A 17,527-nucleotide genomic window follows, 5' to 3' on the forward strand; every position below is an offset into this window, starting at 1 on the left:
TGTAATTTTTGAAGCTTTTGGAGATAATCAAAAGGTCATGTTTTCGATCTTTAGCAACATTTGTTTACTGTGTGAGTACTATCTTGTAATTGTGTAACTTTTTTTTCATATATTTGAGGTTATATAGAACACTGGGTAAGGCTAGGTTGAGTGTCAACCTCCTTGGAAGCCCACCACAAATTTATGTTCTTTACTAAGTAGATCAAGGTGACAATGTGTCATGTTGATCCCTCTGCATCAATAGATTGTTGCTTCTATATCAATTCTTAGATGTATTGTTGTTAGCTATAGAGATTCTTCTATATGCTTTTACTCTTGTTAGATGATTAGATATTTAGGGAGGATATGTAATTTTCTAATTTCTTCTTTAGTCTTCTACCAAAAAACTACAAAGGTTTGTCTGTTGTTAAGGTTGGAATCAACACTTTGAATAATTCTTTAAGGTTTTAAGGATTATTAACATATAAGCAAATTTTGTATCCTTGAATCATCCACTTTCAAGCACACCCTCACATTGATTCTTTGGCACAAGCTGGGATCTATCTAAAAAGAGACAACAATATCCAAGGTGCATGTTGCATCCACCAAAACTTTTCCCTTGGGTCATTGGTAGGATAGTCTATATTCTTCTTGTTACTACATCTACTCAGTGACAAATGAGATGTATTAAGTGCAAGGAGAATCCTCTTTGTTATTCCTCCTTTGTAACGTCTCCATAGTCTAAGCATTAGTTTATCTCGACCCTTCTAGGTGTTCTCTTATTTGTCGTTATGCTTTTGACATATCTTTGTTGAAAACCTTGAAGGTGGTAGTCTCTCTAGATAATCATTTTGTCCCACACTAGTACTACAATGGGATCATTTTCTTACGAGAGATTTCCTTCAGTTGCTTTTCCTGGGGAGTGGCATCTTGGCCTCATTCCTCATCTCCCTTAAGGGGAAATTCTCAAGAATTAGTCATTAGATTGATGAGCCTTAACACAATATATTCAAATGGTGGCCTTAGTCCTCTTGACCATGCCCTATAGTTCCCTCATAGAGATTGGATGCTCAGATTTCATAAACTATATAGTGGGTATTGCTTCTTTGGAAAATATTTTCCAATGTCTCAGTTTTGATTTGCATGTGTGGTATCAATGTTTTGTTCCTTCATTATGCAACTATAGAAAGTCGTTGGTTAACTTCTTTTCTGAGAAGTGAGATTAATGTCAAATAACTTATTTGATGCATGATTGTTGGTCATTATTGGGCAAGAGCTTGCGCATCCTCCATAATAGTTAGTGTTATGACTTGAGCCTCGCAAGTTGGGAGGTATCATGCTCCTTACTCATTTATGCGCTATTTTTTAACGTGAGTGCTTTGGACATTGTCGTGTTGGCTAAGAAAACTCCAAGTTTAGTCATTTTACCACCACGTATCTAACTTCACACTATATGCCTTGATTTTGCAGTGTGGAACATTATCTTTGGGCTTCTCCATGTCGGTGGATGTCACACAAGTTGTGTAAGCACGATGGCTGGCCATGGAGCATTCGTCGTTTCTTACCAACTCTTCACGCCCTCTCATCGTGTCTCCACGATGTTGTGTCGTTCCATATTTCAAGTGGCGTTTGTCGTTACTTTTGTAACCATCCATCATTTCTTTCGCACAACCCAACTTGCACACGTTCAGTTGTACGACATACAACTGCATAATAATAATAATAAGAAGCATACAAGGCAAACATATTCGAATCTTACAGCTTTTTATGTAAACCATTCCCCCATAAATTGACTTCACTTCTTTTTCTTCTGTGTAAACGAATTTCAGGTCATAATAATTGAAGCTTTTGACTTCATTTTTGTCATAAAAATCACTTAGTAATTCGTAAGTGATAATGATTGAATCTTTGGGGTTGAATTTGGTTCTCCCGTGCTTCATATCCAAAAAAGGAAGATCCGGAACCTTTCATCATCGGATCCTACGTTCCCCAAACCTTCATTCTTTATTTTGGGGTTTATTTAATGCATTTTTATGGCGTTAGAGGTCACCGCCTCTCAATACGTGAGCATGATCAGGGATTTGACGCTACACCACTTGCGCAGATATCTGAGCATCAGGGATTTTAGGCTACCAAGTATTTTAATATCCATGAAGGTTTTCCAAGGCACTGCATGAAATTTTGCACAGCACAAGAATAATTATATATTACTTAGCATTCAATTGCTCCCACATTTCATTGCCCTAGTATATATGTTATAAGTTTGGGTTTTTTGAGAATGGGAATTACTTGGAATTATAAGTTTAAGTTGCGAATGTTTTCACAATGAGTGTTTGCTACATTTATTTATATAAAGAGTGAAAAATTGATTTTAAATAATAAAAATTAAAATTTTATTAAAAAAAATCACATTTATTTTATGCTTCAAAAATATTTATCATTATATTATGTATATATTTGAGCAAATCAATGTAGAGCATTGAGACGGAAGGTCTGATGTTCAATTATCAAAAAGAATTTTTTATTGCAATAACTTGGGGTTGAACCCGCCACCCTTTTTTTCCTAGAGGAAAAAAACAAAACCTTCATTCCATAGAGAGTTTTACATTAAAGTGAGGTAATCTCTGCCAGAGAAGAAACAGGAGAGCCAAATATGGTTGTGCTCAAATTACATAGACGATCTCTGTCTGAAGATCATAAAAACCAAAATATTTGCTATCCAAATGTAAAGAAGAGTTGAAACCAATAAAAAAAAACATCCCAACGTGAATGAAAGATAATGGGACAACACATACCCAAGGGGAACAAAGATCTCCAAGAACTGACATCGAGACCATCTATCAGTAGCAGAAATGAGGAACTAAAACTCAAAGAAACCAATCCCATGACTCTGCCCAAAGGATAATTTTTCAAAGAATAGGAAGCCAAGGTAGAGGGTTAGGCCATGCTTGGATGGAGCGTCAACCTCGATATTTTGTTCCTGGAAAACATGTTGAAAAGAGGGGATGAGTTCCCAGATCTATAGCATCCAGTTACAAAGCATAGGGACCTCAAGAGAGCATTGCCCCAAAGCCCACTTAATCATTGAAAGAGAGTCACCAATGATCAGTAGATTGTCTAGCCCAAGCCAAGAAGAACACTGGAGGGCACCTCACATCACGAGCAGCTCAGCCCTGCAATTATCTCCCATGTCTCCATACCAGAAAAATTGAAAGAACGTATCGGGATCAATGTGGAGGGTGACACCACAACCAAAATCATTATCTAAGGAAGCCCCATCGAAGGAGTAGATGGGGAAGATCCCATTCAAATCCACTAAAGAGATGGATTGAGAAGAGGGTTTCAGCACCCAGGGGCCAATTTCTTGGAAGTAGGCCACAATATTCAAGGAAACATCCTTGATCATAGGGGTCCTGTTCTCGAAAATAAGAGTGTTCCTAGCCCTCCAAATCCCCCATAGAACATAGAGAGGGACTGATCTATAATATTTTGCTCGGTCATACCAAAAATTAATGCATTCATGTATAGAGTCTGCATCACTGAAATAGGGAACACCTAGAAGAGAGGAGACCTTGGCCCAAATCTCAACAACCACAAGACAATTGAGGAAGAGGTGAGTGTTGCTCTCAGAGTTCTGCCAACAAAGAGAGCAAATGCCAGGGCCCAGAAATCCCCTCTTAAGCAAGTTATCCCAAGTCAAGATGTGATTGTGTATAGCTAGCCAGGAGAAGCACTCGATTTTCAAGGGCATGTTCCACTGCAAAAACTAGGAGGTATAGTCAGAGAAGTGCAACTGTAGAGTGGACGACATTATGTGGGCATAGACTTCCTTGACCGGTATTTTGTTGTTACCAATGTGACTACCCCACACCAAGCTGTCTCACCCCTGTGTAATCTTAATGCCATCCAAGCAAAGGAGGGAACGATAACATTACCCATCTACAATCATCTCCTCCGACAATCCAATTTACCATGCATGGGGCCAAGTATCAACAATGCCGATGGTCCGAGACCATTCCCACAAGCTGGCAAGGGAGACCAACCCCCGAGTATTAAGGGATGAAATTATCGAAAAAGGAAGGAGGTGACAACCAATGAGACATTTAATAGCGTTTAGGCCAATTTTTATTTATATCCCATCACCTACCATCCAACAAAGGTTGCTACAAAGCCATGGGGTGGCAGTTCTATGGCTGCTCCAAATTTTTGAAGATTTGCAAACTAATGGGGCCCTTGCCACAATCCAATCTTCGAGGCAATCTTTCTGGATATATTTGTCGAATAAGATGTCCTGCCACAACCCTTATCAAAGAAGAGTCTCCACATGTTCGCAGCCAACAATGCCAAGTTGAAGCTTCTACTATCAATGATGTCCCATCCCACATTCTTAATAGGTCTGGAAATAAACTTCAAGCCTATGAGGTGAATCTTCTTGTCAAGTCCAGATCCAAACCAAAGGAATTTGGTAATCAAAGATTCAATTTTATTGATGACAAATTGCGAGATATTGAAGAGATGCATCTAATAGACCGGGATACTCAGTAGAACAACCTTAACCATAATGAACCTACCACCCATCGAAAGTCATCTCTGATCCCAGCTAGACAATTTATTTTTGAACTTGGTGACTAACCATTCCCAATCTGATGGAGAGTATTTACAAGGATTTAATGTACATCCCAGATATTTGAATCCAAATGACATTTCTTTAATTTTGACACCAAAAAACCCTACAATTTTAAGAGTAACAAAGTCATTCACTTAGTCTATGATCAACTCAGTTTTATCTTTATTAACCCACAGTCCAGAAGCTTTGAAAAAATCATCAAAAGTATAATGAAAGACCTCCCATTTTGATAGTTTACTTTCCCCAACACAATGAATGTCATTCACAAGCATTAGGTGGGAAATATTGCATCTTCTGGTGAGCTGAAATCCCACAATCGATCCATTTGTTGTTTTGGACTTTATCCCTCTACTGAAAGTGTCCATAATCAGAATAAAGAGGAGCAGGGAAAAAGCACAACCTTGTCTAAGGCCCTTGAAAATTTTGAAGAATTGTGTAGGTTGTTCGTTGATGAGAATAACTATAGAAGTTGTAGATAAACGAGCCAGTATTAATTTAACATGCTTGTGAAAAAATCCTATTCTATATAAAATCATCGAAAGGAACTCCCAGTCCACACCGTCAAAAGCCCTATAGAGATCGATATTCATTAGGTATACTTTAAGCTTCTTTGATTTAACCGAGTGCATGCACCTTTGTGCGATTGCAATGGCATCTTGAATTCTCATGTTTGAAAAAAACCCAAATTGCTCCAGAGAAATGTGAGATGAAAAAATATTTTTTATTCGATTGGATAGTAGCTTAGAATTCATTTTATATGTGGAATTACATAAGGAAATAGGCTTAAAATCATAGAAAGAGATTGATGAATTTTTCTTTGGAATCAAAGTAAGAAAAGTAGAATTAATAACACCTGGAATGTGCCTAGAAACTCTAATCTCTTCCGCCATACTTACTAGATCCTCCTCCATCAGCTCGAAGAAGAAAGAGAAAAGTTCAATGGGCCAACTGTTAGGCCCAGGGCTTTTATCCTTAGCCATCTCCTTGATCGACTACAGGAGTTCCTCCTTAGTAATTGGATTATCCATCATTGAAATGTCTTCCTCATTTACCATAACATGAAACATATTAGCGAAGTTCATTTTTCAGTAACATATTCACCCTCGTCTTCCTTATATAATTTACTGAGAAAATTGAAAGCCTCTCTTCTAATCTCCAGAGTCGAGCTATGGGAGTTGCCATCATCATCTTTAATAACCCAGATGGAGTTTGATTGGTACCTTTTAGAAGCAGCCTAGTGAAAAAACTTAGTGTTTAGGTCGCCACCCTTAACTCATGTTACATGATTGTTCTGTCTCCATTCATGTTCTTGTAATTTAAGGATTTTTTCCTTCCTCCTCTTAAGCTCCAACAATTTCCTCTGTTGTAGGTCAGAAAATAAACCTAGAGCAATCAATTCCCACATACGATCAATATCCTCATCTATTAGAGCCAGATCTTTGTAAAGGGAAGTTCTCCTGTTATATATCCAGACTTTCCCTTCCTTTTTTAGTGAATAGAGAATATTCGATAATCTCATTATTGGGTTATCTGTCACAGGGATTATAGGAGAAGTCCATGATTGTTTGATCAAATTCTGAAATTCCACCTCCTCTAACCACATCAAATTAAATTTGAAGGGTATCTTGGGAAAGTCCAGTTCCTCAGTCCATTCCAAAATGATTACATCATGGTTCGAGATATCAGAGAAGAACACCCAAGATTGAATTTGATTAAGTCTCTAACAGATGGTAGAATAAAAAAGGAACCTATTGATTCTTTTGGAAATTCCATCATCACCCAAGCATCAATTCTGCAAGGTAGGAAACAAAATAGTTGGAACAACGTCCTTGAGGGATTTTTGATCAAACCGTTCTTTGAAGAAATTTTCCAGTGGGTCAGCCTTGGCCCCGAGGCCCCAACTTTCTTTTTTATCCAAATTCAAATTCATATCTCCAACTATGATCCACAGTCTGATGTCTACGATACCATATGATTCGATTTCCTCCAAAAAAGCTTTGCATTTGATGTATGATGCATAAATGTTCATTATTCAGAGCCGATAGAGGTTGTCCCTCACACATCTAGTCAAAATTAAACTTGCACAAAAACTAAATGATTGAAAATTCAAAATTTCTAGATCCCAAATGGCAGTGAGACCTCCAGAATTTCCAAGGAAATTTGTAGTAGATCCACTCCACTAAGGGCAGATCTTGAAAAGAATTACCAGGGATTTTTCCTTAGGCATCATTGTCTCTTGAAGTAATAGAATGGAGGGACATTTAGACTTAATATTTTGTTTTAGATACCTTCTGGTATAGGCAGATCTCAAGCCTCTAACATTTATAGACGGAACCTTTGCATCAGGGAAACATGCTCTAAGGTCCTAGGGCAGAGTATCCACTAAATCATCAAAAGGGGTGTTAGATAGGCCAGGATCGAAGGAAGGGAGGAGTACCTCCTCCATAACTTCAGAGAAGTGAGAGTTAAGTCCTCCCCCATACCACCACATGGAGAAAGACTTTTGAATTTAGTCTCTCTTCTCTTGTTTTTGCTGGATGCACCTGTCAATGGTCCTCCATCACCCAAGTCCAAGATGTGAATGGATTTTTTACTAATAGAAATTGCATCGAGTCTAATGCCCACCTTACCAACCAAGGCCTATAGATCCTCATCAGTTAGAGATGAAAATATTTCTTCCTAATGTTCATTCTTGTTACAGATGGGTGATAGTAAGGAAGGTTTGCTTGCTTTAAGACCCTCCATATTAATGCTCTTGTAACACCCTCCTCCCACATCTACCCAAGCAACCAGCCAGTCGGGGTAAACATGTGACGAGAGGCCACTATGATATGATTCGACCTCCTATGTCACTTTAAGGAAGTGGAACCGCCAAAAACACACCATACAAACATCCAACATCATCAACATAACCCTCGGAAGAAAAGTCAACCCATCAGATAGCTTGTCCCTGGGTCCCACTGTTGTTTCAAGTCTCTTGGGTCATAGTCACTCTCATTTTATGGGAAAGGGAGCGGCCAACAACTTAAAGTTGCTCTCAAAGGCCTGCCTGCCAGCGACTGTGGACCAAAATTGTCAGTGTTGTGCCAACGACCCTGTGATTTAAGCCACTTTCTTAGGATCAAAGCCTAGGACACTGCCCAAAATTGATCCATCTCTTAAAATTAGTAAAGTAACATGGAAATGAAAGCACTAAAGCAAATACTTGTTCAAGACCTTGATTGGATCCCTACTAGCCATGACATGCATTTCATCAAAAATATCATCGACATGTAATCTATAGGTGTAAATAACAGAGTTAAGTGTAGGGATCTCATACTTATCTGAGAATCACTATAAACCATTGTCCCCTTATTCCATTTGATGCGTTATCATCTATTAGGTCATAGACACATTATCCATTCACATATAAGTAAAAACATGTCGAAAGCCGTACATAACTGTTGTCATAAAATGTGCATATAACCAACATAATAGGGGCATGAGTACAATAAACATGACAACCATCAAATCCCCAAATGCGTCAGTACCATTACACATGGAAATCAAGGGAAAGGATTTCTCATTAATGAATACAATTAACCAATTGGAGATGGGACTACCACGTTCCACCCGACTGTAGAATGATTAAGCGAAATCTCTCTTCATCCATTCACCCCCATGCCATAGTCCAAGCATGAATGTGGGATCTCATAAAAAACGTCAATTAAAACTCATCCAGGGCTTCCAAAGGCCATCCACCTCAACCCATCAAACAGTGATTCCACCTCACTGTCGGACATCACAAAACCATCATCAGATTGGTCTCCATCCAAGCCTTCCATGGCTTCGAGAGCGTTTGTTCCAACCAACACTTCCATGAATAGTAACTCAACCCACAACTGTCGTCAGGCTTCCACAACGTTTGTCCCACTAAGGCTTCCATGACTAGTAACTCAACCCACCAAGGGATTCCAGAGTGTTTGCCCAAACAAGGATTCCAAGACTAGTAACTCAACCCAAGCTATTACAGGGCTTCCAGAGTGTTTTTCCAACCTGGGCTTCCAAGAACTAATAACTCAACCCAAGCTAAGAAATCATGGGAACCAACCAAAACCAAATCATGAAAGTGAACCCACAATCACCATGGCTATCTAGGAAATGGCAAGGCTAGGCAACCCACTGTCGATCGAGGCAATCCTTTATGACAATGACAGATCATGACCAAGAATCCACATGCATATGCCATGCATGTCCAAACTAGTGAAGAAATCATACATGCAACTCGATACCTGCAAGAAAATCTGATGTAGTTGTTGATGTCGATGCCTTCTTGCACTTTAATGCTCTTCCTTTTCCTTCTCACTCCAAGACTCCAAGTATTTCACACCCTCCAAAAGTTCTCCAAGAAAACTCTAATTATCTAAGAGTATGAGAGAGATACAAAATAATGGGAGAGCTCCAAAGCTAAACTAACAAAAGGTTACCATCTGATCCTCAGAAGCCATTTTATGAATGAGGCCTCCATTTTCTTCATTTTCCATTATTTTCCTTCATTTTCCTCCTCACACACAACTTGTGACCTTTCACATCCTTTTTCTCCTAATTTCCATTATTTTCATAAAAATTGTGCCAAAATTCCTTTTAATGCCTTAGCCATTGCCTTTCCAATTTCTTTAGCTATGAACAACCAAATGAACACCCCCTAGGATGTCTTTCCCAACATTCAACTTGGAATAAGTGTCCCATTCATCCGTGATTATTGTTTCTAACTTTATTACTTGGAATTTTCACTAGGGCTGTTACAAAACCCTCCCCCTTAGGGGATACCATCGTCGGTGTTCAATCACACATATAACTCAGCATCCTGCTGAAAGAAGTGTTGAGTCTTGAAAATGTCATTCATTTCCATTACACTTTCACTATTATGTCCATTATATCACCTCCATTTCACTACTATGTCACCACATTCATCCAACTTTCATTATCATTGGGCCACCTTTATGTTTTTCCAATCTTTATTATTTCTAAGCCTTTTAAGTGAATTTGTGGTTAACATTAGAAAATAATGTGCATATGCTTATACCTAACAAATGGGTTGAGGTCGTTGACATGTGTAGGTTGAAAGGAGACTTCTAGAAGACCCTTATGTGGCACTCTAAGGCCAAATTCAAGTTTGAGTGGAAAAAATCATGGGATCATGAGGATATGTGTCACATCTCCTAATTGTATTGTAACTCTAAAAAGACATGTGTCTTATCAGTTCCTATTTTGATTAGGACTCTAGAGGTAGAGGGAGAGATTCATGGACTATCATTAATGAGATGGCTCTCATCTTTTTGTATAAATAGGAGATCTCTCTCCTTCATTTGTTAGTCTTTTAGTCCCTAGTTCTTAAGTTTGTAGTTCTTCCTTGATGGCTTTTGAAAGCTTTGGAGGACTTTGTTGTACTTTGTACTTTTGAAGAAATTGAATAAAGCTTTGATGTTCTCAACATGGAAGGAGATGTGAAGTAGATGTCATGGAGCATATTAGGATGTAAGGTAGAGTAGATTTCATTTTGTAAATATTGCTTTGATTTGATTTGATTGCTTTCAAGTTTGATAGATTAGATTTTTCATTCATGCAATTTTAATTCATGCAAGTGTGTTCAATTTTGCTTTGATTTCATAGGTGGCAGAGGGCCCCTGCCTTGTATAGTTGTCATTTAATTTTTTATTTAATTTTGTTGTGCTTATGTATATTAGCTGTACATAAATTGCTTTCAAGTTGATTGTAGATTAGTGATGCACATAGCCTTTTAATGACTAATGACATGATAGAATCATCTTGTCCTTTTACTGAACCAGCAAGGATACTGGGTCTCATAGTCACTAGCTCATTGTTTGGTTATTGCATTTTATTTTGATTGAACTAATGACATGATAGAATCATCTTGTCCTTTTGCTGAAGCAGCAAGGATACTGGGTCTCATAGTCATTAGCTCATTGTTTGGTTATTGCATTTTATTTTGATTGAACTAGTTGTATATTTACACTTTTGTTTAAATACTAACTCCATTAATAACATGTTTTAAGTTCTTTTGAAGTGCTAAGTTTTGGAAGTTACCATTAGGGACATAGACCTTGTCTTGAAATCTTTATCCATACTTGTCCTTTAAAAGTACTCTTAAGACATTAGAATAGGATTTCCATTTGCATTAGACACTTTAGGAAACTAACAAGAACAAAACCCCAAAAACAACATAAACTATAAAACAACGAGGTAAGAGAAAGGTTAACTAAGCACATATGGTGCACCACACTTCATCAGTTTACGATACCTGGATTGATAATTTATGTAGAGCAATTTAAGACATTAAATTGACTAGACAAGAAGACATACTTCTCATGGAGCTTTACAACGCAACTTGATGCAGTATTTATAATGAAAGACCTGCTCAAGGCAAAACATCATGACAACATACCACATAGTGAAGCTTTATAACACAGCTCGTTACGGTATTTACATCCATACAGGGGTGTACTTATAGAAACATCATCATAATATAGATACCAAAACATATGTCAAAACATATACCAACACATATATAAAAACATATACTAAATACCATTTCTAAGCATATGTCAAAACATCATATAGCATATATCAAACCATAATAAAGCATATATCAACCACCATAAAGAAAATACAAAACCATCATAAGAATATACCAAACCACCATAAATCAACTACCAAACCACCATAAGCAAATACCAAACCACCATATCAAGTTGCTTTGCCTCAACCGGTAAACAAGGAAGGATACATAGCCCGCAATTTTATCCTCCATTTACCATGTAGCTTCATCGGGCCCAAAGTGCTTCCATTACGCTTTAACTTGCTCGATTTCTTGGTTTCGGAGCATGATCACCTTTTTCTGCAATATATACTGAGGCTCTAGCCAGAATTCTCCATCTAGTTCCACCTGCAATACAGACTAGTTAATTACATGATCAACGTCTCTAACTTCTTAAGAAATGAGACATGGAAAAAATTTCACTGTCGGAGGTAGTGCAGTTTGATAGGCTACTGGCCCAATCCACTCAATAATATTGAAGGGTCAACAAAACCGTGGTGCCAGCTTGGCACATGAGCGAATCCACAAGGAGTTCTTCTTCAGTTTGATGCGCAAGTACACCTATTCCCCAACCTGAAACTCCTTGAAAACCTTGTTCATGTATACATAACTCTTCTACCTATCATCTTATTCCATGTTTGCCAACATATCTAGCCCAATCAATACCCTGCTAACCATATCACTCCAACTAATGGGAGTGTTACAACTCCATCCATACAATGCCTCAAAGGGACTCATCTTCAGTGACTCTTGATAACTGTTGTAGTATGCAAACTCAACCAAAGGGAGATACTCTTCCCATTTCCATTGTTGATGCATCACATACATTCTCAACATGTCCTCTAATATCTTGTTGACCGTCTTTGTCTGTCCATCTGTTTGTGGATGATAAGTTGTGCTGAAGGTCAACTTTGTGCCCAAACCTACAAATAACTCCTTCCAAATCTTGGAAGTGAACTTTGTATCCCTGTTTGATAAAATCTTCTTTGGAACACCATGTTTTCTAACCACTTCTCATATGAATACTTGTGCCACATCACTACCTGAGAATGTAGACTTTATTGGGACAAAGTGTGCAACCTTTGTTAACCTGTCCACAATGACCATGATGGAATCATGTTGTTTCATTGTCTTTGGCAACCCTGTGATGAAATCCATGGAAATGACCTCCCATTTCCACTTCGGAATCTCAATTGGCTGTAGCATTCCACCTATATGTTTACACTCTGCCTTCACTCTTTGACAATTGAAACATATGGCCACAGAATCTGCTACATCCCTTTTCAGATTCAGCCAATAGTAATATCTCTTTACTGTTGTCAGTGTCTTCTGATAATCTGGGTGACCTGCATATGGTTTCACATGAAACTCCCTCAAGATCACCTTCTTGAGGTCACTGTCATCCAACACATATATCCTGTCTCAGAACTTGACCAATCCATTTGCTGTAAGACAATAGTTCAAGTCCCATGCACTTGCACCTGTACCTATACCTATAGTTGTACATGTACCACCACCTGTACTCTGCTGCAACTTGTGCACAATCTCGATATCTCTGACATCCTATTGTCTTGCCCACAAGATCTTGTCCTATAAATTTGTCCCATAAGAGCTCATAGCTGCTAAGTGATTCACCTGTACCCGCTTGCTAAGAGCATCTGCCACTCGGTTCTCCCTGCCTTTGATGTACCTGATATCAAAGTCAAACTCATTGATCGTGGCCAACCATCTAGCCTGCTTGGCATTCAGATTTGGCTAGTCAAACAAATACCTCAACCCAATGTGATCACTCATAAGCACAAATTGCCTGCCAAGAAGATAATTTATCCACATCTTCAATTCATGTATAATTGCTTCCAACTCAAGATCATTCATGGGATAGTTTTGCTCGTGCTTGTTTAGTTTTCGGGACTCATAACAAACCACCTATCCATATTGCATAAGGAATTCACCAAGCCCTCTCTTGCAAGAATTTGTACATACTAAAAACTCTTTGTCCGGATCCGCAATCTGTAGTACTGGTACATGTGTCAACAAATTCTTAAGCTACTAAAAGCTAGTCACACACTCTTCAGTCCATTTGAACTTCTTACCTTTTCTTTGCAATGATGTAATGGGAAAAGAAATCTATGAGAAGTTCAACCTCCGATAATACCCTGTCAGACCCATGAAATATCTCACCTTATCCACACTCTTAGGAGCTACCCACTCCATTTTGGCCCTTATCTTCTCTGGATCTACTGCAATACCTTCCTTGGAGACAACATGTCCCAAGTAGTGTACCTTAGTCTGAAAGAAGTTGCATTTGCTGAGCTTAGCATACAACTGATGCTCTCTCAACAACCTCAACACTGCTGCTAAGTTCTCGACATTCTCTTCCTCATTCTTAGAATATACCAATATATCATCAATGAACACAGTAACAAACTTATCCAAATATGGATGCAACACACTATTCATCAAACACATGAATGTAGCTAGAGCATTCATTAAGCCAAATGGAACAACAACAAACTCATAATGCCCATACCTAATCCTGAACACAATCTTGTAAATGTCCTCCTCTTTGATGTGTACCTGATGGTATCTGAATCTCAAGTCAATCTTTTAGAACATTGCTTCTCCCTTCAACTGATCGAACAAGTCATCAATCATTGGCAAAGGGTATCTGCTAGTGATAGTAACTTTTTTCAACTGCCTGTAATCAATGCATAATTTGAGGGTACCATCCTTCTTCCTCACAAACAAGACTGGTGCGCCCCAAGGTGATACACTTGGCCTAATGTACCCTTGTCCAACATTTCCTTCAGCTGCAACTTTAACTCAACCAACTTAGATGTGCTCATCCTGTAAGTTGATTTCAATGTTGGAGCTACCCTTAGCACTAACTCAATAGAAAAGTCTACCTCCCTATGAGGTGGCAACTTTTTAATGTCCTCAGGAAATACATCCCTGAATTGTTGTAAAATCGGGTACTTGTTTAACACATCAGCATCCTCAACCTCCTTGCCCTTATCACTAGAAATGTGTACTGCAAATAGCTTGCACCCTTTCCTGTAGCTATGCTTTTCTTATATAGTTGTCACCATGGTAAATGATGTGGATTTCTTCTTACCCTACAAGACTCTTGGTTCTCCATTGTCATCAACGCATTCAATGGCCTTGTCATAGCAGTCAATATTGGTTCTATGTAGATACAACCAATCCACGCCCAAAAAATATTGTATGAACCCAATGGTAAAACATTCAAATGTGTTGCAGTAGGCATACCATTTAAGTCAAAGGTGCAAGCTCTTACCCAATGATGAACTCGCTTCTTCGTCCCTGTAGCCAATTGCAACCAAGACTCTGCATGAAACTCCTTATTCAACCCACAATTATCCACCAGGTTAGGACTAACATAGCTATAATTAGATACAGTGTCAATCAAAATAAAAATAACTTGATCCTAAAGCTTACTGTCCATCTCGAGGATAGATGCCTGATGCTCTATATGTTTGTTATCTAAGGTTGCATAAATATGAGGAATACTCTAGCCTACATATCCCACAGTATATGCCTCCTGCGCACTCTATATTTGGGGTCTACCACCCTGATTCTGTGGACAATCTCTCCTGCGATGGTCTTTGCCACAAGTCCAACACTCTATGGGTTTCCAACCTCCATCCTTGTTCTTATCTTCAACTTTTTGTCCCTGTCCTCTATCTGATGCATTGAACCTCTCAGGTGGTGCAACATTATCCTTGTTATCCATACCCTACGGCCTTGGTCACCTTTTCTCCCATTTTCCTTTTTTCTTTTCATTACCTCTCTAGTCTAGCTTAGTCTTAGTTATGCACTTCGATTGCTCATAGCAATGCTTTAGCTTTCGAATGACCTCATCCAATGATCTAGGCTCATCAAATTCAATCATGTCTTTGAATGCAACCGGTAAATATCCACTAATGAACCTCTAAATCTTATCCTTCTCCTCTGTGAGATAATGCACATACCTTCGTAACTCCAAGAACTTGCTAGTGTACTCATCATTTGACATAGAGCCCATCTTTAGTTCATAAAATTATTTCGCTCTATCATTGAAGTACCTTTCTGACAAGTATTTCTTCTTAAATAGCCCCTCAAACTCACTCCAAGGCAAATATTCCTCATGAATACAGCTGACATTCTTCACATCGTCCCACCAGATGTCCATTTTACCTTTGATACTGAAGGTAGCTACTCTAGCTTTCATGTTCTCTGAATAATCATGCAACCTGAATAACTTCCTCATGCCAAGAAACCATTCCTCTTCATCTTGTGGTTTCTTCATTTCCCCGTCAAAATTAGGTGGCTTCACTTTCTTAAATTCATCTGGAAAATACCCCATATCACTCCTCTTGTAAGGATGATACTGATGACGATCATAGTGCCTATCTGAATCAGAACTAGAATCATATCCGTGTCTATCCCTTCTCCTCTCCGGAGTGTCCAACAATCTACCATCTAGGATGGTGTTAGATCTATCTGACTTGTGTCCACTACAAGACCTGTTGTCATGTGCCCCATTAGTTTTATATTTCTTCTCATGACTAATCTGTAGTGACCCTTGTTGCTACAAATTTGACAAGCTTTGAAGTATTACTACATTCACCTCTACTAACTTTTCCCGTGAATGTATGATTCTATCATTATCTACCTTACAACTCCTTATCTCCTCCTTTAAACTTCTCATTGTAACTGCCAAGTCAGAGGGGTTCCCAACGCCATACTGCTCTTCAAATTCGTAGGGAGAGTCTCTGTAGTCAACCATCTTGCTAGCCATTTGATATTTCTTACTGCAAGGCATAATATGTCAGATAAACAAAATAAAAATAAACCAACGTACCTTAGCATAACTTGGGGAGGATACCTTGTCTGCAAGATTACCGAGTCAATGTGATACATGTATATCATAATCATAACATCATATAGACATACGCGAGTAAATGTATCAACTCATAAACATTACTCTATCTAGGATCCAGTCATCAATGCAAGGCCATATCAATAATGCATGCTATGACTTCATGCATGAGAACAACCATCACTCCATTGTACACATTTCCACATGCAACTAGCAGTATGCATAAGCAAGGCCAAACCAACTACAAATATGTATAACTGCATGTAGTCGAACATAATCGATCAGTTCTTGTAATCAACCTACAAGGCTGATACATTTAATAAAAATATTCAAAATGTAACCTAACATACAAATATGTAAGTAGGTACCATGAATTCAACATGTAAGTGACATGTTATCCATACACAGTTGATCACATACTCATTTCAAATACATTTCATGAAGTCAATAACAAATTCTCCATGATAACCATACTACAACCCTAATTAATCATCAATAAAATGTAACAAGTATATAAGTGTAAGAGACACACATGAAACTAACATGCATGCATGAACAACACATAACCCATCCAATCCGAAGGGTGAACCATGCTCTGATATCACTTTGTAACACCTTCCTCCCACATCTACCCAAGCAACCAGCCAGCCAGGGTAAACATGCGATGAGAGGCCACTATGATATTATTCAACCTCCTAAGTCACATTAAGGAAGTGGAACTGACAGAAAAACACCATACAAACATCCAACATCATCAACAAAACCCTCAGAAGACGAGTCAACCAATCAGGCAACGTGTCCCTAGGTCCCACTATTGTTTTAGGTCTCTTGGGCCATAGTCGCTCTCATGTTATGGTCAAGGGAGCAACCAAAAACCTAAAGTTGCACTCACAGGACTGCCTGCCAGCGACTGTGGACCAAAATTGTCAGTGTTGTGCCAGTGAACCCAATATTTAAGCTACTTTCTCAGGCTCAAAGCACAAGACACTACCCATAACTGATCCATCTCTTCGAATCAGTAAATTAACATGGAAATGAAAGTACTAAAGCAAATATTTGATTAAGACCTTGATTCTATCCCTACTAGCCATGACAGGGATTTCATCAAACATATCATTGACATGTAACCTACAGGTGTAAATAACAGAGTTAAGTGTAGGGATCTCATACTTATATGAGAATCTCTATAAACCACTATTCCCTTATGCCATTTGTTGTGTTATCATCTATTAGGTCATAGACACATTATCCATTCACATACAAGTAAAAACATGCTGAAATCCATACATAATTGTTGTCATAAAATTTGCATATAACCAACATATTAGGGACATAAATACAATAAACATGACAACAATCAAATCCATAAATACATCAATACCTTTACACATGGAAATCAAGGGAAAGTATTTCTCATTAATGAATGCAATGAACCAACTGG

This window comes from Pinus tabuliformis, chromosome 8 (genome assembly GCF_031772625.1).
Source record: "Pinus tabuliformis cultivar Carrire ecotype Pingquan chromosome 8, CPIR1, whole genome shotgun sequence".
Classification (NCBI taxonomy): domain Eukaryota; kingdom Viridiplantae; phylum Streptophyta; class Pinopsida; order Pinales; family Pinaceae; genus Pinus; species Pinus tabuliformis.